Source organism: Orbicella faveolata, unplaced genomic scaffold, assembly GCF_042242905.1.
Source record: "Orbicella faveolata isolate gen_17 unplaced genomic scaffold, um_ofav_v1 contig_26, whole genome shotgun sequence".
In the NCBI taxonomy this organism is placed as follows: domain Eukaryota; kingdom Metazoa; phylum Cnidaria; class Anthozoa; order Scleractinia; family Merulinidae; genus Orbicella; species Orbicella faveolata.
The window spans coordinates 6492501-6515177 of NW_028301554.1; the positions used below are offsets into that span (position 1 = coordinate 6492501).

The following is a 22677-nucleotide window of genomic DNA, read 5'->3' on the forward strand; positions in this document are numbered from 1 at the left end:
TCCTTGATCATCCATGAACTCATTCCAAGACCAAAGGTACATCATGTCTGAAAAGGAATGCACACAAGTAGTGGCCTTATTTCATGACACTTCAATAGGTTCTGCAAACAACATAGAAGCTGCCAAATACATACTAGGCGAGGCACATGGCAACACCTATAAGCATGGAACATGCAAAGAGTCGTGTTCGAAACAAAAATATGTAGCATCATCATCACCATCACCATTATTGTTAGTACTATTATTATTATTATTATATTATAATAACTATAAATATATTATAAATTCAAGTATTGTGCTGAATACAATAGACATATGTAAATGCAGAATGTAAAAAAGAGACGTGCATTTCAAATTACTACCGTTGTACCTCACAACTGGTATCTATGTGACTATTTTTTTTTTATCATAATAATAAGTTGGTATTGAACATTAATGAAATACAAATATCCAGTATAAACTTTCCTCTTGGTTGTGTGCTTGTTTCCAGAATGGAGCTGATTATTTCTGTTTACTAAAACATAAAATAGGGTCAGTTGAACATTGATAGATTACAACAACAACAATTTTAGCAATGAGGACAAGAACAACCACCTCAATATCTTGAATTTTTTTTTTTTTATGATTGATGATTCCAGATTATTCATTACATGCAGGCTACAGATTAAATCAATGATCACAAGAGCAGCATACAGCAAACTTGGTTACTTACACAAATTCGCCATTTCATCTTCATCCCATAGTCAGCAAACACTAACTGCAACAAGGATGTAATACCCACTAAAGGGAGCATTCAGTTCTACATGATTTCTCGCAATTCAAGTATAGCATTGTTTATTTCTTCTTTTCTTTCATAACCTTTTGTTTTTTTTTTAACTGTATATTACTGTGCAGGTACATATTCCTTGAGCAGAGGTAAGGAAATAGACTGAAGTCTGGCACTCCCAAGGGATTGGCTACCCAAGCTCGTGTTGTTCCAGAAACAGCCTTTGCATTTCCTGTAGCTCTGCTATTATCATCACTATAGAAACAAAAAAAAAAAAATCAAACTGGTAATGGGTTCACATCTATTTTATTCCTCTTGAACACCTCATTCCATATGGCCTGTCTGAACATGAATGTCTTTGGTCTCAGCACTCTAGTTGGGGCAACATTTTCATTCTATAATTGAAGTGAAGTGTTATAATTATGCAGTACAGTCCATCTAATTCATAGTACCATATGCCCTCCCATCGATCATTGGGTAAACCCGAAGAGCTTAGAGCCTACATGAAATGTTTCCATAAAAGAAATAAACAGAAAACAAAAATTGTCTAACAAGTATTGATAGTAACTTACCCAATCCAAAATGGCCAGATGGACCCTCATCACATATGTATTGTCACCAAAATTGATTCTCTTCGGGGCATATATAAGGACCACCACATGAAAGGTTTCAATGTAAAAGGTGTCACGGCACTGTAGAAAGTAAAGAGTCAACACGTACTTTTCACTGTGCGATTGGCATGTTCCTTGTCTTATAAATTTGTTCGACACAACAATATACACAACGGTACACTTGGTCGAGTTTAAAATGTCATTTGCTTTTGTCCATGCCCACTAACCAGAAGATAATCAGAAGGGTTCTTGTAGATGGTGAATGTGAATGAATACATCCCGTTAATGTGAGTAAATATATTCGTGAATACGAAATACGTCGTTAAATGTGAATTAATATATTTCTTGAATATAAATTTAGTTGTTGAATGTGAATAAATATATTCGTGAATAATAATAATAACATTAAATGTGAATGAATATAAACTTTGTGAATTTTGCACCATTTCGCCAACCATAAATTATAGCTAGTCAAGGGCTAGAGAAAGGAGGTGAAATAATACCGAACAATGCCGTGAACCAAAGCTAACGATGGCTATAGAAAGGAGGCGAAAGTACCCGACAAATTGATTCAGAAGACTGCCGAACTCCCCATGGCCAAGTTCAAAATTCGCGCGAACGTGATGCTGTGCAGCCGTGCAAGAAAATTCAAAAGTCACCTGATTTGGTCAGGTGATGAACATGAGAGAAATCAAACGTACCCGAGTGTTTTAGAGAAATTGCAAAACAGTAAACGTAGCGGAAAGAAGTGGTTGATTCGTTGATCTATCGAAAATATAACTTCAGTTTAGTCTTCACAACTTTTGCTGCAAGTTTCTGCCTGGAAGATTTACACTGGCCGAACTGAATTGCCAACTTGCGGTAAGTGACTTTTGTTGTTGCGTTTGGTATGAAAATTAACAAGTTTCCTCGGAGATATAAGCTTATTTTCAATTGGAACCATTAAAAGTCTTCTTTATTTGAAGCCATGCTGTAAGAGATTTTAAAAATTGCATCGTTTTAATTTCGCTCGTCTCTAAACAATAACACGTGGATCGCTTTGGAGGTTGCTGTAATGAGTAACCAAATTATGTTTTCTATCGATTTTCGTCGTCAATTTAAGCTTATAACCTCACATCTAAAAATAAGCTTAACCAAAATCGTACTTGTAAACACGGCCGGGCGAGTTTTGAAGTTTTCTCTGATTTAGTTAGCACTGCCGCTTCGTAGACTGCTAAAATTTGTTCTTCTGTTGTTGAAAACTGAACCAAGAAAGGTCTACAAACCATTTTAAGCCGAAGCGAACAGGATTTGCTAAATTTACTTTTGTTCCTATGTGAATATTTGCATATTGTGATTACAAAGTATGGAGATTTCCTCGTTTTGTTAGTTCAATTTATTCGGTTTGGCGAAATGCTTTTGTGAATTCCGAGGTTAAATTGGTTGAAGACTGGTAAAGGTACTGCCAATAAAATGACTGCATAGCTAAATTAAGCCGTCGGCAAAAATACAGACTCTCAGTAATATTCAAATTTAAGCGTGAATAATTTTTCAACTTTAACACCGCAAACTTAAACGAATTTTCTTTATCCTCTCTTTTATTCGGTCACCGTTCATTGAAAAGGGATTTGCTGTTGATACTCGAGCTCAGATATAGTGATATGCATCTTGTGTTTATAATGTAGATTTCCTCGTTTTATTTTGTTGTCTGTCCAATTAGTTCGGTTTGGTGAAATACTTATATAGTCCAAAATGTCGAGTAGACGATTATGCATGGTAATCCTGTCTGCAAATAAAGCTCTGCTTTGATTTTGATGGGCTATTTCATGTTATTTGTGCCATTGCTTTTGGTTGGGGGTACATGGACCGTATTTTGTTAATAAGAGGTTATTCCCCAATGCGGTATTTACACTTAATATGGAAATGTTCCAAAAAAGTGAGATAGTACTAATTGACTCGGTAAATTGAACAGTGTAATAGGAGTTCTTGCCCTAACCATTTCTCAGTAATAAGAATAACTTTTACATACATATATACACAATTTAGTTGGAGAGAGCGCTCTCCTATCTCCACTCTCTCTCTCTTTGCTTTCTTCTTCACACTAATTTTTTATTTACTAACTTATTAAATGAATGTCACTGACTGTTTTCTTTGTTGTGCATGCATACTGGTCGAAGAAAGTTTCAGTTTCTTCCTGGCTGTACAGTTTCCTTTCTCCTGTCCAGTACCAATTTGTTTGTGATATAACTTCGTGAATTCTCTATTCTCCTTAAATTTTATCTCATCAGGTTGATAGAATGCACTCTCAGAGTGTTCCATCATTGTCTTCAGTCGCTACAATTTTCCGGAAAAAAGCAATAGTTTTCTTAATTTCCTTTTACTTTGTGTTAGGACTTTTTAGCATGCCTGTAATTGGCCCATGGGCATCACGGGAGAATAATTTTCAAGTAAAGAATTACATTCGTTTTAGTGTTGAGTATTTTAAATTGTTATGAATTAGGCATTTCTTTTTATTTTTTATATTTTTTATTTTAGTCGCATGCAATGTTTTATGGTTTTACCGAGGTATACCATGTAAATGTAAATAATGCACTGGAATTGGCGAATCAGAGTGTGCATTATATCGGCTTTAAACACAAACCACATATTATAAATGATTCATATGTAAATGATATTTTTATTACAGAGAACTGGACAGGGCAAGAACTTCTCCTTCTTTTGTGAATTTATATATTAATTCCTCTCAGTGCTGTCAAAATGTCTCAGGAACCTTCATTTCTGATAATCTATTATTTTCCACCATACCTACAGCACAGAAGCTCACCAAATCCTAACTGATAACTAACATGTGTGTATCTCTAGCCTTTGCTGTGTGCTACATGTATATTCTGTTATCCTGCCTTAACTGCTAGGAAAAATTTTGGCAGAGCTGTTTCAACAGTTTCACTTAAATTGATTTCCAGTAACAGCGCTACATGTAGCAGTGTTATTGAGTGTGAACTTTATGGAGGATTTTAAATTTTTATTTTTTTATGATTACAGACGACAACAAAATATACATGTGTATACATAACCTGATGTTGGTGTTGGTTACAAACCATAGTTCATAATAGTCATCCTATTACAGGTAAGGGGGAAAAGTTCAGAGAGTTTAGACCATTTCTTCCCCCAGCACACCTTCTGTCTATAGGTGCAATAATTGAGAGGTTATATATATGTACGAAGAGTAATGTAAAGTTACTGTATAAACTTAGCATTAAAATCTGACATTCTAATGCCTCCTTTGCTAAAATTAGTCATGATTTAATTGTTATCACTCCCTGTGAATTCATAGAGATTCCTGAGGCAAATTATAACTTAATGTGGAAGTCCTGTCTTCAAGTGAGGGAACATGACACAAAAGAGTTACAATGAAAGTAAAGAGAATTGTGAATGTTGATATGGTGTACATTATACATCATGTAAAGGTATTTGGTGAGTGCCAAAGGCATAACATTTCATGTATTGCTTTTTCAGGGCAAATTATATAACAGTGACGTTTTAAAAGGTGTGATCAGAAAAATAATGAGTACATTGTTCAGGCAGCATCAGTTTATGGGCAGCATATGCAGACAGTAAGAGGAACGGTAAGCACTACCATGTAAGTTAGTTTTATGCTTATGACTTCTTGTTCTTGAATTTTGTGTCATTTCATCACAAGAATAGGTAACGAAAGATGCAATAGTTGTTGCAATATATTTTTGAAGGAAAACTTATAAGTCTGCTTATGCTGGATAACAGCCATGTGTAAACTGAATGTGAAGCAAACAATATGTTAAATATGGGGCAACCCTAAAACCCAGAAACTGGAATCCGGAATCTGGAACCAAAAACCAGAATCCAGAAACTGGAAACCGGAATCCGCAAATCAAAGAAAATAAGTTCTTCAAATACATGAAAATTGTTTTGCTTAGCTTTTCGACTGTAAAAAGTAAGCTGCCAAGTAAAAAGGACCTCAAACTTAACCTTTTTTGAAACAAAAATTCCCTGTCTGTTGAAATTGTGCAACCGTTATTTTTAGTGAGGGCTATGATTATGAGAATCTCAGTAAAGTGCATCTTAATTTTATTCCAAGCACCTCGAGAGTGTCTAAAATAAGCTTGCTGGTAATTGCCATTTTGTTTAATAAGTGATCTTCAATTTACCGGAAGTATAAATTTATCCTTTCTGTCTAGTACATACTGAACAAGATAGAAAATGTCATAGAGAACAGGATATCCATCAGTGGCAGCCCCCTGTACATTGACGGTCACGCCCCCCAATTTCGAAGTCCAAGGGCTAACCCGTCTGGTCTAAATATGAAATTTGATTTTTCCAACAGATACGAGACCAATTCCAGATTAACACGATTTCCACACTGATACTGTGACAAATCAGCATTTCATATTCTTGGCGGCCATCATATTAAAACAATTTGTAGAAATGTTGCACACTTACTTCTCTCTGCTTCTCACTTGCTGACAGATCAGACCACATGCTGTTCAAAGATGCTAAAAGACTGCCAGAAACTCACTGCAATAGCCTATAATAGCTTGTTGTTAATGTGCTGCTCACCAGTCTTCTCAGAGCAATTTGATCTAGACAAGAACCAGGCTCTCACCAGGGCCAGCTTGAACAAAAGATGGGTAACTTGGCAAAGCTGCATGAAGGCTCTTGGTGACATGCCAATGCAGAAAAACACTAGACACCTATTTAGCCTGCTCAGACAATAGAGACAGATACTAGAGCCTGCTCGCAGGCCATGAGTAACTCTATCCACCCAAAAAATCAGTAACTCTGACTGGATAGTGATGTACTGAATGAATAGCTTTATGCAGCTTTTGAACAATGGGGCCAGATATATAGCTAAGGGTTGTTCAGAACTAGTCAATAATTTTTTAGCAATTACAGTCTGTGGCTGAAGTAAAGCCAAGAAAATAAATAACAACAAAATTATTTTTGCTCATATTTATTTATTAGACATTGCTGAAGTGAATTATTTCTGTCATCATTCATAATATCTGGATTCCAGATTCTGGTTTTTGGTTCTGGATTCTGGATTCCAGATTCTGGATTCCGGATTTCGGTTTCCAAATTCAGAGAGTTTAAAAATATCATATCATATCTGTGATGGTTCTGAGGTGGAGGGCTGTTACATGTACATGTAAATGTCTCATGCACGATTTTTCACTCATTATGATTCAGGTGCAAATAGTTTCTGTATCTGTTGATGTGCAACAATCTACACCAATATTTCAACCTAATAATGTACAGTGTATATTAATTAACCAAATTATGCTGTTTGTTTTTAGTTGGCCAGTGTTACTACATAGTAATTTGATGTTGAAGTGCACAAATTTACAAACATGCCCAGTGTCAACTTGTCAAATACATGTATATGAACTGGCCAGACAGTGTAGATTACAAAATTCTCTGAAAGGTAAGATGTTTCTTAAACATTATTACGTAATTAATGATTTCTCAGACATTGTTTTCTTCAAGAAAAGATTCATACCCCACATGGAGGTTTTTTCTCTATTAGAGCTCTTGATTCCTGATACTTTAATTTGGAATTTCTAAAGACTGGCCGTGAATGGGTGTTGGGTGTGAATATCTTCTGGAACTGCACATTCATTCATTGAGTAAGCAAGAACATCAGTATTTATCCTGACAAACTCTGATTTTCTTCTGGAAGCTGAACTCATATACAGTTGTACAGTTATATGTACAACCAAACAGCCTGGATGACCCTGTGATTGGGACTGTGCACATTGTTGTAACCCTCAATGTTCCAGTTGCTTGTTTGAAGCAAATTGCATTTGCTCTCGAAAGCAAGTGGCGAAGTTCATAACAGTTATGTAAGTTTGCTTTGTATCTCAGGGCAGAGCCTGCCACAGTGAAAGTTGGAGTACCAACCCCTAGCATTTGACTCACTACTAACACTCAGTAAACAGCTAACAATGAAGTACACTGTATATCAAAGAAAGGAATTACATGCCTGTTCCTGTCAGTCAATATATGAACAGGTTACAGATGGGGAGCCTGTATTAAAACATCAAAGATGTTCAAAGCAACCATGGCCTGGTGAGATATTTCTGAGGTAATATAAATTTAAGGTCCTTATGATTGCTTATAGGCATTGATTTTTATTGTAAACAATATCTTACTGAGTGTATTTTTCTTGTGTGCTAATTGTTGGAGAACACAGAGGTCACTGTTATGACAGAGATATTAATTTGTGAAAAGTTCTATAAACAAATGCATCTGGGAACAAATTAATTTATCATGGATGCAGCTTCTGAGAGATCCCCAATATTTATGAAACATACACTGTTCATACAGTACATGTAAAAGAGTTTAGTAATTCATTACTTATGATTGTAATGCTTTGTTTGGTTTCTCTGTATTTACAGACAACTTGATGGGATTATAAATTCTGCACCAAGTTCATTGAATAAACGGACTTGGAGGTTCAGTTCTGCAACCCATCCTGTTTGTAGTAATATCATAGCTGCAACATTGTGACAGATACACTGCATTACATTATTAAGAAACACATATTAACTAATTATTTTTAAGTGCCTGTTAATTTAATCAGTTTTTCTTAGAGATAATTTACTCGTGGTTTATTTAAATAATTGGCTTTTTGGCTTTAAAATGATATTTATTGAGCTTTTAAATCAATTTTGTGATAATCTGCATTGGACATGGCATAAATTGATATTTTGGCAACACGAAATGGAGAACTGGGTCTTAAGCAAAGTTGCAGGATTAGCATTTTTGTAGAAAGAAAGGGTTGAGAAATTTGTGACATTCTACAGACAGCCTTGCCATTCCCAATGTCCGATAAGGTTAATTTGTTCCATTCTGTTGTAGAAATAGTGTTCTCTAATTTATAAATTATTTCAATCTGTTGTTTAAACGATTGCCTTATGACCCCATGTCTGGCTTTGGTGCATGTAGGATATTGATGTATTTTTTATCCATTTTGCTGTAAATTATCTTAACTCATGTGTCAATCAAAACATATCTTGGATATGCTGGGCTCTTCTGACAAATGTACCTATGCCTCATAACCTTTGAGTGCATTTGGTTGTGTAGTGCAGACAAAATACATGTACATAATACAACTTCCTCTTAGCTCACTGATAATTCTTGGTATAATTTAATCATAGCAAAATTAATCAATGGAACCCAATCGCAGCTCTTGTAGTCGACAATGCCAGTCGAGAAAAAGAACAAATCACATTGAAATTGAATAATAAAATTATTATTAGAAGCCTATGCAAGTATTCATGATCAGCAAAAAAAAAAAATATCGTAATATTCATGCAAGGGTGATTTTGCTTATTGCAAACCCTTCCAGCAGGAGGAGACTCCATACAATAGTGAAGATGGCTGAATGTATCTTTGGGGACAAGTTAGAAAACAAAACTTTCCAACTTTTCACATATGTATACTGTTTTGGTATTTTTGTGAGATTTCATTTGGTAGAGATTCAGGGACTGAGTATATTGTAACCACTGCATTTCAATCAGTCCTCACAACAAAAAAATGTGTAAACTTCTTTTGTGTGGGAGTCCCCATGTTAACTAAGGAAGAATATAATGATTAATGACAATGCCTTGTCTTTCTGAATAAGGTAGGAAAGAACAAGAAATGCCACCAAAAAGCACAGAAGACAGTTCTGTTATGTGATCAAGATTTTTGGTAGCTTCCCAGAAATCCTTGAAATCGTGGCTCTATATTTCATAATCACACCATCTTACACCTCGATCTGCTGATGTAATACTAGTTCCGGCTGAAACTATTAAATCATTCGCAATTTACCTCATACATGTTGGATTATTTTTATTAGTAACAACATTCCGAAAAATAACTGAGGAGCTCCGCTTTTAGGCTGGCCTAAATCTATATATTAGCTCAGTTGGTAGAGCATCGCACCGGTATCGCGGAGGTCACGGCTTCGAATCCCGTTGAAGCCCTGATTTTTTTTTTTTTTTTTTTCAGGCTTCTTCTTTCCAATTGCTTAAATTGGAAAATTTACTGCGATGATCATTCTTCACTTTCATCTACAACCGCAGTTCATATATGATTTATTTCATATAAACTTCACATCATTTCACTCCTCACGGGAAGATACGAACTCAAGAAATTGACCTCGCTCCCAATGTGTGGCTTCATAGCTCAGTTGGTAGAGCATCGCACCGGTATCGCGGAGGTCACGGGTTCGAATCCCGTTGAAGCCCTGATTTTTTTTCAGGCTTCTTCTTTCCAATTGCTTAAATTGGAAAATTTATTGCGATGATCATTCTTCACTTTGATTGTATTGTTAGAGAAGTTATTAAAGGTCCAAAACTGATGTACATTTCTAACATATATTTGTCATTTATATAATTCTGCAATATCAAAAGACAATAAAAACATTAAAATCAATGAGCCGATATTTTCAACCAGCAGAAGGTGTTACACAATGATGTTAAGTATTTTACATTGTGGCGGGCGGTCAGAACTTGTCTTGATAAAAACCACATTTCATATACAGTGTTTTCTTAAGATAAATTTTGAATAAACCACGAGAAAAACATGTATCACTGGAAAAGTTGAAAATTTACAGAGTATGTAAATAACATGTAATTAACATGTAAATAATCAAAAAAAGACTGTAAAGAATGATTTACATGATTTTTCCCCTTTTACATGTTTTGGAGGTTTCATGTAAATAACATGTAAATATTTTAAGTGAAACATGTAAATGATGAAGAAAACACTGTAAATGTTTCAAAGCAAAGGGCTAAGATCATGTAAATAACATGTAAACTGTTCGTGCAAATACTGTAAATAGCCTGTAAATTTCTTGTGATTCAACCTGGAAACCCGTAAATAACATGTAAATTTAATACAAGGAGGGTGCCATAATACTGTAAATAACATGTAAATAAAAAAGGGAAGGCTGTAAACAACATGTAAATAAAAAAAGGGAGGCTATAAATAACATGGAAAATGAAAACAGGAGCCTGTAAATAACATGTAAATCGAAGAAGGGAGCCTGTAAATAACATGTAAATCGAAAAAGGGAGCCTGTAAATAACGTGTAAATTGAAAAAGGGAGTCTGTAAATAACATGGAAATCAAAAAAGGAGCCCATAAAGAACATGTAAATCGAAAAAGGGAGCCTGTAAATAACATGTAAATCAAAAAAGGGAGCCTGTAAATAACATGTAAATCGAAAAAGGGAGCCTGTAAATAACATGTAAATCGAAGGAGGGAGCCTGTAAATAACATGTAAATCGAAAAAGGGAGCCTGTAAATAACATGTAAATCGAAAAAGGGAGCCTGTAAATAACATGTAAATCGAAAAAGGGAGCCTGTAAATAACATGGAAATCGAAAAGGGGAGCCTGTAAAGAGCATGTAAATGGAAAAAGGGAGCCTGTAAATAACATGGAAATAGAAAAAGGGAACCTGTAAATAACATGTAAACTGAAAAGGGGAGCCTGTAAATAACCTGTAAATTGAAAAAGGGAGCCTGCAAATAACCTGTAAATTGAAAAAGGGAGCCTGTAAATAACATGAAAATCGAAAAAGGGAGGCAGAAACCCTGTGCAATAAATGATGTGTAAATAATCACTTGAGGAAAAATGCATGGAATGTACTGTTTTATTGTAATCAAATCTGTTGACCTTAATTATAATAGTAGAAAATATGCAAATTTATACAGAATCAGAAATTTATTGCAATCAGAAAAAACTCAGTAAAATTCAAATAGTTTTTATATGCCATGAATAAGGTTTACAGTGTATACATTGCAACAAATAAAACATGTTTTCTTTTCTATCTATTCATAACAAGACGACTTAAATGTAATTTTGTGCATGGCCAAAATATTTTAAAATACCATGACTGAGCTCCTTTAACCAAATTCAAGCACTTTTCAAGAAGACTACTAAAATTCAAGACCTTTTCAAGATTGTGCGAAACCATGTCATATTCAGCCCTATTTAATTCATAAATAATAAAATGATTAAGAACTATACTGTTGTCAGCTACAACTAGTAAAAATTTTGCAATTTAGGTGTATTACTAAATTAAAATTGTTTGTGAATGGATACCTCTCTTAAATATATACTAAATCCACAAAGTAAAATGTAACGTAATGATAATACCTTTGTCATAAAATGAATGAATAAACTGTTTTTTCTTACTAAGTAATTAATGTAGGATTAAATTAGCCTTAACAATGAAAAATGGGGGAGGCACGATGGCCTCGTAGTTACATGTAGTGCGCTCAACTCCTGATCAAGCGATCCGGGTTCAAGCTCTAGGCGGGTACATTCTGTTGTGTTGTTGGGCAACACACTTTATTCTGTGTCTCTCCACCCAGGTGTATAAGTGGGTAGCAGCGAATTTAATGGTTGGGTAACCCTGCAGTGGACTGGCATCTCATCCAGGGGGAGTAGAAATAGTCCTAGTCGCTTCCTGCTACAGAAAGCGGGATAAGCTCCAGCCTGTTGGGCCATGTGGCTCGTATGCAGACTTTACCTTTACCTTATTATGAAAATTACTGCAATGTAAGTGTGAAGTATTGATCAACTTTTTTCATAGAGTGAATTGTTCTTGTTTGAAATAACAGAAAATAGGGAGAAAAAACATTTACCACAAGATAGAGATTGACATTTTAAATTCATCATAAAAACATTCATGCCAAAGGAATACTACATTGCATAACATAAAACAAGGCTCGTGACATCTTTTAGGCTATGTTTACAAAGTCACAGTTTCCTTCTTTTTCCAAAACTGTACGGAATCCAAACAGTACAAACATTTTGGACCCCTGACAAAACGTTCACTGTAAACAATATTCAAAATTTTACTTTTTCTTTTTGTGATAAAAAACTGTACTGTAAAAAAAAAATTCATAGGGGCCTGTTAAAATTGAAAGGCCTATCAGTACCATAGTTCCCATAACACATCATGGTACTACATGTATGTAAACATAGCCTTTTCTTTTTATGATGAAATCTTATAGCTGTTGTATTGAACAATAAGTATCAACCTAGTAATCTAAGATATTTAAATTTGATGTTAATTCACTAACACAGGTACAGTGTAAGTGATACTTCAAAGCATTAAAAAATGTTTAAAGTGGTTGAATTTATGCCAGAAAGCTGCCAGAGCATATCAAAGTGTTGAAGGTCACCATGTTAGACTGTAATGCACCAGGGACCCATTTCTTGAAGGTCCCAAAAAGTTTTCGCACCCAGAAAGCCATACCAAAATCTGAAATCTTATGCTTACAGAGCTGTTTTAATCGCTTATTCTCAATATGAACAGAGGTTTCCTTCACACAAGAAGTTTCAGGCATATACAGCTCTTAGTTTTTAGACACAGCTCAATTAAAGATGGCTTTGTGGGCCCGAAAAGTTTCCAGGGCCTTCAAGAAATGGGCCTTGGACCCCTTATAGAGTCATAAGTACTGTAGACTTCTCAGTGGCTGATTTTTTCCTGATCAAGCATCAATGCCAAGGAGTATGCATGTATTGACCACTCTCAATTTTACTTCATCCTACAAGTAACATAAAACATTTCGTTAAATAAGATAAGTTATGTCTGAATATGAATCAGCAAATTCTGTGTATGATATCAATCAGTGAATTTTACATTGGAGTTATTATTTTGTTTCTTATCATTCCAATTTATACTGTGACCTTTGAAATCAGACTGTAGCCAGTCATGTTGACTGGCCAAAGTAATTTTAGCTCGGTCATGTCTCGTTTCTGACCGGTCAGGATATTTATGCAAAAATCAAGTACATGTAATGTGAGCCAAATTAAACCCACAAATATAGTTTATTTGTTCCAGTCACTGCTAGACCGTTTAAAAATTGGCTTAATATTAACCCCAGTCACTCGAATGGCATTCCTATCGATCTTGAACGCATGATAAACAGCAAGCGAATGGTCTTTAGCCATTCGAACAGATACATGTATGCATTGGTGTATGTTTTCATTAGAGGTCATAATAAAAAAGAGATTAAAAACTCTCAGATTTACAGTTGGGGATTTGATTGTTTATTCAAGAATGAACAACGTGACCGTCTCAACATGACATGACTGGTCAACATGACTGGCGAGTGAAGTTTTTGGCCAGTCAAGTGACCATTCTGGCCAGACATTGCCCGTTGACCGGCCATTATTTTGAGCCCTGAATATTCATCAATCAAACAGATCTTAATCTACATTTGTAGCTACTGTGTGACAAAAACTTTGCATCTCTGATTGGAAGGCACTGAATGTCAGAGGATGTAGAAGAGCTAAACTCAAAATGTGTGGCAGTAAATATTCAATGTTCACTATCTTCTACATTGTAATATTCATGCACAATAAATCAAACTCCTATCAAACAATGTTTAAATAATAAGTCAAGTTATTTGCAGGCACAATTTGATTGTTTCTTACATGTACTTATGCTCTATTGGTGGACAAAGGTACAGCTGATGTCATAAATGTTTGTTTTTGTTTCTTTGTTATGTATTATGAAGCAGATAGATTCTACGTTGTCGCGCATCTGTTCAGTAATAGATGGCAGAAGACATCAAAATGTGGTAAGAACATCAGTGACACACGCCTGAAAAATTCACAGATTCTGTGACACACTCTGGTAATGGCTTATGTGAATATTTTTTGTTTTTACCACATTTTGGTGTTATCTGTGATCTACTCAGGGCAGGAAAAAACCAGATCTGATTTACTCAGCCAAGTAAATTTTGCTCTTGGGCAAGTGAAAATAGAAGTTCAGTGGCCCAGTGGGCAAGTGAAATTACAATGTAGCCTCAGTAGTCTTGTGAGTCTGACTAAAAATGCAAGCTTGATAAATGATAATTTCCAGTCATTCCATTTCAAAACTTAAGACCTAAAGATTAGTTAATTATTAGGTTGAAAGCAAGAATTAGTTAGGAATCCGAGCGTACTTCATTCGCATTTGTCCTCTGATTTCCTTACTGGCCACCACACTGGCAACTAATATTTAAATGGGGGCAAGCGAAAACTGAAATTGACTGGCCCACTGGGCAAGTGACTTACAATTTTTTTTCCTGCCCTGCTACAGATGAATGAACAGATGCATGACACATGAAACCTGCATGTATTTGGTAAGAGCCCAATTTCGTACAAGTAAAATGTACAGCTGTAACAGGTCTCTAAAATGCTGTCTGGTCATCCCAGGGTAAGGCAATCGATTGAAATTGATCCATAAATTGATATAAATCAATAAATTGAAATTAATGTAAGTGTTATCAGTGCTATCAATCAACTGAAAGAAATTCATACTCACATGCTAGAGAAGTTTCAAGTTATCAATTTGATTTTACCAAATTTATCAGTCATTAGAGAATCAATTGAAAGTTGGCCTCTCTTTGTTAGTTCACATAAACTGTAGAAAAATTGTGTCCCTCAACACAATGTTTGATTGTAACTTTTTTATGTAGATTTCAAAGGCACTACCAAAGACCCCTAAAACATAGTCCCCAATACATGTATGCCAGCAAAATATTCTGTTTACAAGATACAATGTTATGTTTTTATGCAATTGTATTCATGATTTCATATTTCACTTTATATCTTTTGTTCATTTCTTTCTTATTAAATGTTGCTTAAAAGATAAGCTGGTATCAGCAAAATTGATAATGCTTATTGAAAATTTGATCACAATCGATTACTCATGACAAATCCTTTTATTGATTTCTGATATCATTGACTAATTCCTATTGATTGTTATGAAATAATCGATTGACTATACTATGTCGTCCAAGACAAGTAGATTTTCCTGCCTGGGCAAGTTACTCTTCCTTTTTTTTTCAAGTCCTGTGTAGTTTTCATGACAGTTTGAGGTACATGTATACCTCTTTATAAAGTATCGTCGTGTTTTTTTTGTGAAAGAAAATTTCACAACATTTAACTTACTATCAGCACCAGTGGGTGCAATGTCCATGTACAGTTGTGTAGCATATTGTAACTTGCATGTAGGTACAACTGTAGACACTTGAGTAACTTCAGAATACTTACACTAGCATAAGAGAAATTTCTCTGCTGAAGATGGCACATTACATTTTAGCTTACTAGCATTCACATCAGAGGGCAACATAACCTTACAAGAGAATGCATCAGAAGGAATCATAAGGTGCATATAAGCCAATAACAAATGTCACATGCTCTTACTCGGTTATCGAGAACAGATAATAACAGATAATAAAGCCCTTTATGCACAGCAGGTAAACATCAACAAAGTCGATTCCACAAGCAATGTAACTTCTCCTTGATAATGACACATTCACAACCAAAGACAAAACGAAATGTATACGTATCTTGACGTTACTTTACTCTACTCGTTCAATTTATGCAAGACTTGCTTACCTGTTGTTGTTGTTGCCTGTAATCGCTATCTTCAGCTTCTGGGTAACGGAAAACTTTGCCTTGAAACTGTGCACGATGACGAAGCGAAGGTAGAGTGGATTTTGGCCCGCTGAAACAGAGCTCGAGTTCGATGCAAGTTCCAACGAACTGCCGAACATGGCGGGAGAACCGAGAGGACCTGGTACCTAACATGAAGACCGCTGATTCCTGTTTGTTGGAGATCGGGCAATCACAAGGCTGGTACGCTCTTATAAAGGGACTGGGATAACAGTGACGGCAATGAAAGCACAGAACGGTAGAAATCACACAAAAAAACCAAAACAAAACAAAAAAACAAAATGTCATTTTGGGTACCGAAAAAAAGTCAGCTATCGTTTTCGGAAAGGCGATAAGTCCTAACGTTTTCGGGAAATGGACAAAAAAGCCCTAATAAGTACGAGATACACAAGCTCCTCTAGAATAACCGAACAGATATATTTTTTTTTGCGCTACCTAAAATTAACCTACAGAGCTTTGAAAGTACACCAGATAGCCTAAAACAGCGTTTCAAAGCATTCGAGAGAAAACGGTCGTTGGGCCGGCCGTGTCCCTTATGGTTCCCTGCCTAACCTAACTCGCGTCAGTTCAAACTCGGTCACCGGGGCTCTTTCCGTATTGAACTCACACAACACGTGACGCTTTCATGGTCCTTCATGAATAAATACGTACGTGTCCGAGAATTAATTTTTCCCTTTTCTAGAGGCGTAAGCTTGGGACGCCTGCATGTGCAGTAACAATTCTAGTTTTATTTTGTCGTTGTGGATGCGCGGAAAGTTCACAAGAAGACAGCTTCGTGCGGTGTCGATCAATGCAGCGATTTAGTTTGGTGCATACCCTCTAACCCAACTTCAATTTAAAGCACACTATAGCACACGCTTGGATTTTAGAGAAGTTCAAATGCTTCAACGTAAAAGGCACCTTAATGGAGGCTTCACGGTAGGTTTACGGAGCTTTAGGGCGGTGTTACGTTTTAACTTTACGCGCCTTTAAAAGGTCCCACTTATATGTTCTCGGTTACCCGTGACAACCCTTCCTCTCTCTCCCCCCGTCCCCCAAGTTTAACCTGGCCGGGGTAACTTTTCATTTATTTCTTTGCAAAATCCAACCAACCGTTTACAAGAGGATAGCGAACCTGTCGGTAACTTGGAATTTACATCATTTCAACAGTCTCCGTTGGTTGAACCATTACACCAGAGTTATATTAAATAAGCCCACTTTTCCGTTACATGGTTTTTGCAGGGTTTAGGCAGGCCTTCTCTTAAATTTAGATCTTTTTTTTCTAAGAGTCTCCATTTTACATTAACGTGGTTTTAACAGTTTTTCGAAAAGCCCCCATTAGCTCATTTAAATTGTTTTCACAGCCTTTGCAAGGTCCCCGTTTTTAATTTACATGTTTTTAACAGGCTATTTACAGTCCCCCACTGCACCCGTGCAACTTCTAGGTTTTCCATTTACATGGTTTTTACATGTTTCTTACAGGCTCCCTTTCTTTCATTTACATTGTTTTTACATGTTTCTTACAGGCCCCCTTTTTTCATTTACATGGTTTTTACATGTTTCTTACAGGCCCCCTTTTTTCATTTACATGGTTTTTACATGTTTCTTACAGGCCCCCTTTTTTCATTTACATGGTTTTTACATGTTTCTTACAGGCCCCCTTTTTTCATTTACATGGTTTTTACATGTTTCTTACCGGCCGCCTTTTTTCATTTACATGGTTTTTACATCTTTCTTACAGGCCCCCTTTTTTCATTTACATGGTTTTTACAGGGTTACAAACATAACATTTCCAGACTTTTTACAGCATTCGCTTGAATTATTTACATGTTTCTTACATGGTTTAGCAAAGCAATTTACATGTTTTTTACAAAGGCAGATACTGTAAAAGTGTGTAAAATATTTTACAGGTTTTTACATGTTCTTCAAATGATCATTGTCGACAAAGACAATGTAAATCACTATTTACAGAACATTTACATGTTGTACTAAAAGCTGTAAATTTCCTGTAAATTTATTTTACAAAACCCTAACATGTAAATTGTAATTTACAAAGAATGTAAATCAATATTTACATGCTGTAAATTAAAATTGACATGTCCATGTAAATTTTCAACTTTTCCAGTGTATTTCAAACAAATCATTCTAATTCTTACCAGTGTCGGATACAATGGGCTTCATTCATGGGACTCGGCCGAAGCCTTTTCCTGTAAGTTGCACTTGTAAATATGGATCGCCATCGGTTACATCCATAAACGACTCCGGGGTCTCTAGCACGACATGAACTAAACCGCCCTCAACTCCTTTTTTGCGTGTAACGTTGATCCCCAATAAAAGCTGCTTGTACAGCTATTCAAGTAAGGACCCTGGCTCGGTCCTGCCAGTAAGCGAGTTAAACAGAGAGGTAGACAAAGCACAACTAGTAAGCCTAAATCGGACTCATCCACGCAACATCGACGATGCATGATCGGGAAGGACCTACGGATTTTGCTGAGGCCATTTGCTGTGAAACTAAAACATCTTTCCCTTTTCACAAATTCAAAATGGCTGCCTGCTGTGTTTCCCTAAATTTGTCGATGTAAGAGAGCTCTCAAACACACTTTAAAGCAAAAAAGAAAACCCATTAGAACTTCCATTAGAACTAACATCCACCATGTTGGATACACAAAACACTTCAACTGCTCACTCTCAGTTTCTATCAGCTTCAATGGCGAGTGTGAAGCCCCAAAGCAACTATTAGCTGGGAAATACCTATCGCAAGCACTCCCGCTGGCGAAAATAGCAGAATAATGAGCATAAATTAGCATTCGCGTAAATGTCTTTGTGTAAGCAATAAAGCCTACATCATCGGGAAGAAAGAAAATAATTTAGAAGGAGTATTTGACACTTTATTTATGTTCTCTTTTTGGTTTTAGACGATACTTCTTGCTTCGAGAAAACACTCTTTGATAATATTTCACCACAGTCTCAGCAAATCGAGTTGCACCTCATAATTGCAAACCGACTATTCGATATGTGATCATTGTTCAATCGGGCTCGTTTTTTGGCTATAATGTGTCTAATTGGGCTAGGTTTTTAAGCCACCACTTTATAAAACGCCTTGGAAAATTGAGTAGTTTCACTAAAATTTGAACTAATTAGCATGTTCCGGACACTTGACACTTTTAGCGCAAACACGTAATTAAGCCGAAAACGCAGGTTTTGGATGAAATTATTGCGCTAAACTCTGCTGCACAGCTTAAAAAGGATGACTTACTTTTACATGCCGTCCAGCTATGCTCCATTTTATGTTGCGGTCCAGATTCTGTAAGGATCAGTTCATTCGGTCAAGGGTCACGACTTGAAGCACACAAGGTAACGTCAGTCCGTGACGCTCCTTTACAATTGGCTTTAACGCACAGCAATGGAAATGAAATTTTCAAGATCAGGAAATGCATTATTGTCCCACAACAAATATATTTCATCAATCCTTACAATTTGTGGCCTCTCGGGAAACTCGAATTTAATGTGCTTTTGCACTCTACTTGTTCGATGGCGGCTATTTCTTCTATTTCAATGGCGGCTATTACAAGGTGTGGAAATACCGTGATGAATGATTCGATTTAGCGACCCGGGCGCTTATTTACTTTTGGTACCGTCAAGGGAGGGCGCTTATTTCCTTTTTGAGAAACAACGGAATGTTCAAAACGGATCGACTTGTTGTCCCTGGATCCCTCTTGGCCAGAACGACCAGCCGAGCAATCGCCGCAAACTTTGACGTAGAGATCATTCTTGTGAAGGAATTATGCACTCACATGGCCATAGTAGTTGAGAAACTCAGACGAAGACCAGCACCGTTTGTAATGCGGCATGGGAGGTGAATCTCCGTTGATACAAACTCTGACAGCGCTGTTTTGTTTTTAATGTTATCATCTTAGAAAAGGGGCGCTTATAAGAATGGAGGCAGGGGCGTTTTTAAGAATGGGGTAGCTTATTGGAATGGAGGCGCTTATTGGAATAGGGGCGCTTATTAATAAAAACACATTCGAAGGGGAGGGACGCTTTTTCGAAAGGAGGTGCTTATTGGAAGGAGGCGTAATCTCTTGGTTTATGTCGTTAAGTTGCTAGGGAAAGGCTTTAACGTAACCGGAACATCATTTCGTTCGTGATCAATCAATCAATCGATCGATCGAAAGATTGATCAATCAATCAATCAATCAATCAATCAATCAATCAATCAATCGCTTTATTAACGTGGTATTAAAATGGGCCTTTACCCTGGAGCTTGTCAATGGCAGTTTATCGTACCCTTCCTATGTTATTTGTATTTTGCGGTCTCAGTGTGACCGCGCCATCTTTATGCTTAAATCCAAAAATTATTGACATGATACGATGACCACATTACAAAGCGAGAAAGCATTTATGGTGGACAGCAGCTACACTTCTTCACAAAATCTTCAATTCGACTCAGGTAGACTTGTGTCTTGAAATATCTCGACACAGCTAAGCAAAGGAACCATTTTCAATAACTCCGGCAGTTCGTATCGGAACCGCAATGGCCGCCAACAATGGCACGAAACGAACATGTACTGCTCTCCATGACGCTCCTATTCCAAGACGGACGATTAAATTACGCCAAAAATAGATCTATTGATCAAGAGTTGCTGATTTCACCTTTTTTTTTCCATGCAAGGAGCCGGTCAAGCATTGTAATGAGAGCGCTGACCAATTCACTGAATTAGAAACTCTGGAAATAGTATTCATTTGAGATTCAGGAAATGGGTGGTTAAATATTTAGGAAAATATTCAGCACATAGTTATTATGAGCTGTTACCTTTCTGTACAAGATTCCCATTAGACACGGCGAACGTGGGGCAAGGACGACCCAGTCCTCCAATCCCCCCCCCCCCACCCCCTTTAATTCCGCATTTTTTTTCGTTCCTTCTAAAACATCTGTTCCTTGCTAAACATCAGACATGTAGTGATTATTGTATATAGGCCAAACTCTTTTCTGGCACTTCTCTTCGTGATATTTTCCGTGAAAACTAAAGCTAATTCGATTTTGTATTTCAATTTGAATGTTTACACAGGTGTAATGATGCACTGATTTTCTGAGATGAAAGTATATTTGGGCTGCGAATTTCCTGCCTTATGCCTTTTTCAACCCGGATTCAAAGATCAGTAATCGGCTAGTTTGATATTTCTTTTAATGCATAAAAGTACACCCATGTCTGTATAGTGCTAACGGGCTTATAGACATATTTCGGGAAACCTGGTCACAGGCTAAGGCCATCGCCAAATTGTTTGGCTTCCCATCGCCCTAGCGAAAGGCTATTTTTTGGATAAATTTAGAATAAAAAACTTTTTAGGCGCATAGCCTTCTGCTTTTTTCTGGTGTTGCTATGTTTAGTACCTTTCATAAACATCTTCAAGTGACTCTGACATCTAAATCAGATCTCATAACGACGTCTTCGAACACCTGTGAGAGTGAGAGTGGCAAAATGGAACTCATGGCCGTGAAAATATAATCACGGTTCGCTTGAAATAATTTATTTGCTAATTTTTCAAATTTTTCTTAGGAATTGCATGTCATTTCGTGCATCAGCTAACAAACACTTTACACGTGGAAAAATCATTGATCCCGACATGCGTTAAAGGGTGAATAAAAAGGTCGTGATACTGGCTCTATAGTTATTTCTGAAAGGCTTACGGATATATTCAGGAACTTTACACAGTTAATGTTTTCATAAGAGAGCATTCATGTCAGGTTCAAGGGATCCAAGATTCTGTTTTAAGATTCAAGATTCTGTTTATTTGCCATTTTACCTAATATATGAAGAGGTTTTTACCGAATGGGCAAAATGGGTATGGTAATTTTTATCAGTCGAACTTAAAATCAAACTTTGTTTTAAACAAAATAATGAGTAACATACTGTTGCACAGTAGGCTGTGTTCAGCCGTCCGCTCTCCTGAAGAAGAACTAATACTGTAGAGGGGCGTCTGTGGGTTACTGTTCATAATAGGTTCTCTCGTGTAATTAACATTGCTCATCCATAAAAACATTTCAGTTTCACAACATCTGACTTGCCAAGTGGAAACAAAAACGAAATTCTTGTGTTCACGTGGTTTTGTCAAAAGGCCGTTTATGTCATTTGAGTATATTCACAGATATTCACGCAAGAATTGCTCAACTAGAAACTGAAATAATAGTGAGTTATCTCCCTTGCGACTAGAGGAAAAAATCTTTTACGACGTGTTACATCTTTTCCTATCTGACATGCTTTAAAGACAGACGGGGCAATTTTAGAAGAACTTAGCTTGCGAGCAGGCTCACCTTTGAATCACGCGCACGAGCGGCGAAGAACAACGCGATCCGGCGGGAAGGAGTCTGGTGAAGAGGCGCAAAGAAAGTGAGCTCACTTTCTTGTCCCGCGGCTACGCCGCGCGCGCTTGTGCTCCAACCACGAGAGCCTGCTCGCAGGTTAAGAAGAACTTAGCTGATGTCGCTCGATCTTTTGTAATTGTTCATGCGAATTATCAAGATACGAGAGAATGTGAATTTATTATTCATGTCAGTCACTTCAGAATAAACTTTCCACGATGCGATCGATGACATTCTTCCTCATTTCCATTGTAACAGACCACGACATCACAGAATCAAACAGCTTCGAGTTAGCCATAAGTCTTCGTTTTCGGTTTTAATGAATGTCACAGTTCCACATTATTCTCAACTGAGAGGGTAAACCATACCATTTTAGCTAATTACTACAGTAGGTTCCCTTTGAAAAGTGAAAAGTACGAATTGCAGATTCGGGTGTTTCCAGAAATTCCAAGAAAACAGATAATCATAAAATGCGCTTCAAGAAATTAGTTTAGAA

General features: G+C 36.6%; 4 long non-coding RNA genes across 6 annotated transcripts; 2 read left to right on the forward strand and 2 right to left on the reverse strand.

Moving 5' to 3' along the window:
• Positions 1–1056: 1056 nt before the first annotated feature.
• On the reverse strand, positions 1057–1638 carry LOC149107850 (uncharacterized). Its single transcript, XR_016209136.1, has 3 exons — positions 1605–1638; positions 1339–1458; positions 1057–1161 (listed from the first exon to the last, which is right to left on the reverse strand). It is a non-coding gene; the product is annotated as an uncharacterized LOC149107850 (long non-coding RNA).
• A 232-nt stretch (positions 1639–1870) lies between these two features.
• LOC149107851 (uncharacterized) lies at positions 1871–7434 on the forward strand. Its single transcript, XR_016209138.1, has 5 exons — positions 1871–2238; positions 4399–4483; positions 4873–4982; positions 6687–6814; positions 7255–7434. It is a non-coding gene; the product is annotated as an uncharacterized LOC149107851 (long non-coding RNA).
• Positions 7435–11015: 3581 nt separating this feature from the next.
• LOC149107852 (uncharacterized) lies at positions 11016–16807 on the reverse strand. 3 transcript variants are annotated; one of them, XR_016209126.1, is made up of 2 exons: positions 15437–16807; positions 11016–12939 (listed from the first exon to the last, which is right to left on the reverse strand). It is a non-coding gene; the product is annotated as an uncharacterized LOC149107852 (long non-coding RNA). The 3 variants fall into 3 exon arrangements; XR_016209125.1 differs by having other exon boundaries at positions 15785–16129; XR_016209127.1 differs by lacking the exon at positions 11016–12939 and having other exon boundaries at positions 15019–15518; positions 15785–16807.
• LOC149107853 (uncharacterized) lies at positions 12938–14665 on the forward strand. Its single transcript, XR_016209147.1, has 2 exons — positions 12938–13977; positions 14481–14665. It is a non-coding gene; the product is annotated as an uncharacterized LOC149107853 (long non-coding RNA).
• Positions 16808–22677: the final 5870 nt, after the last annotated feature.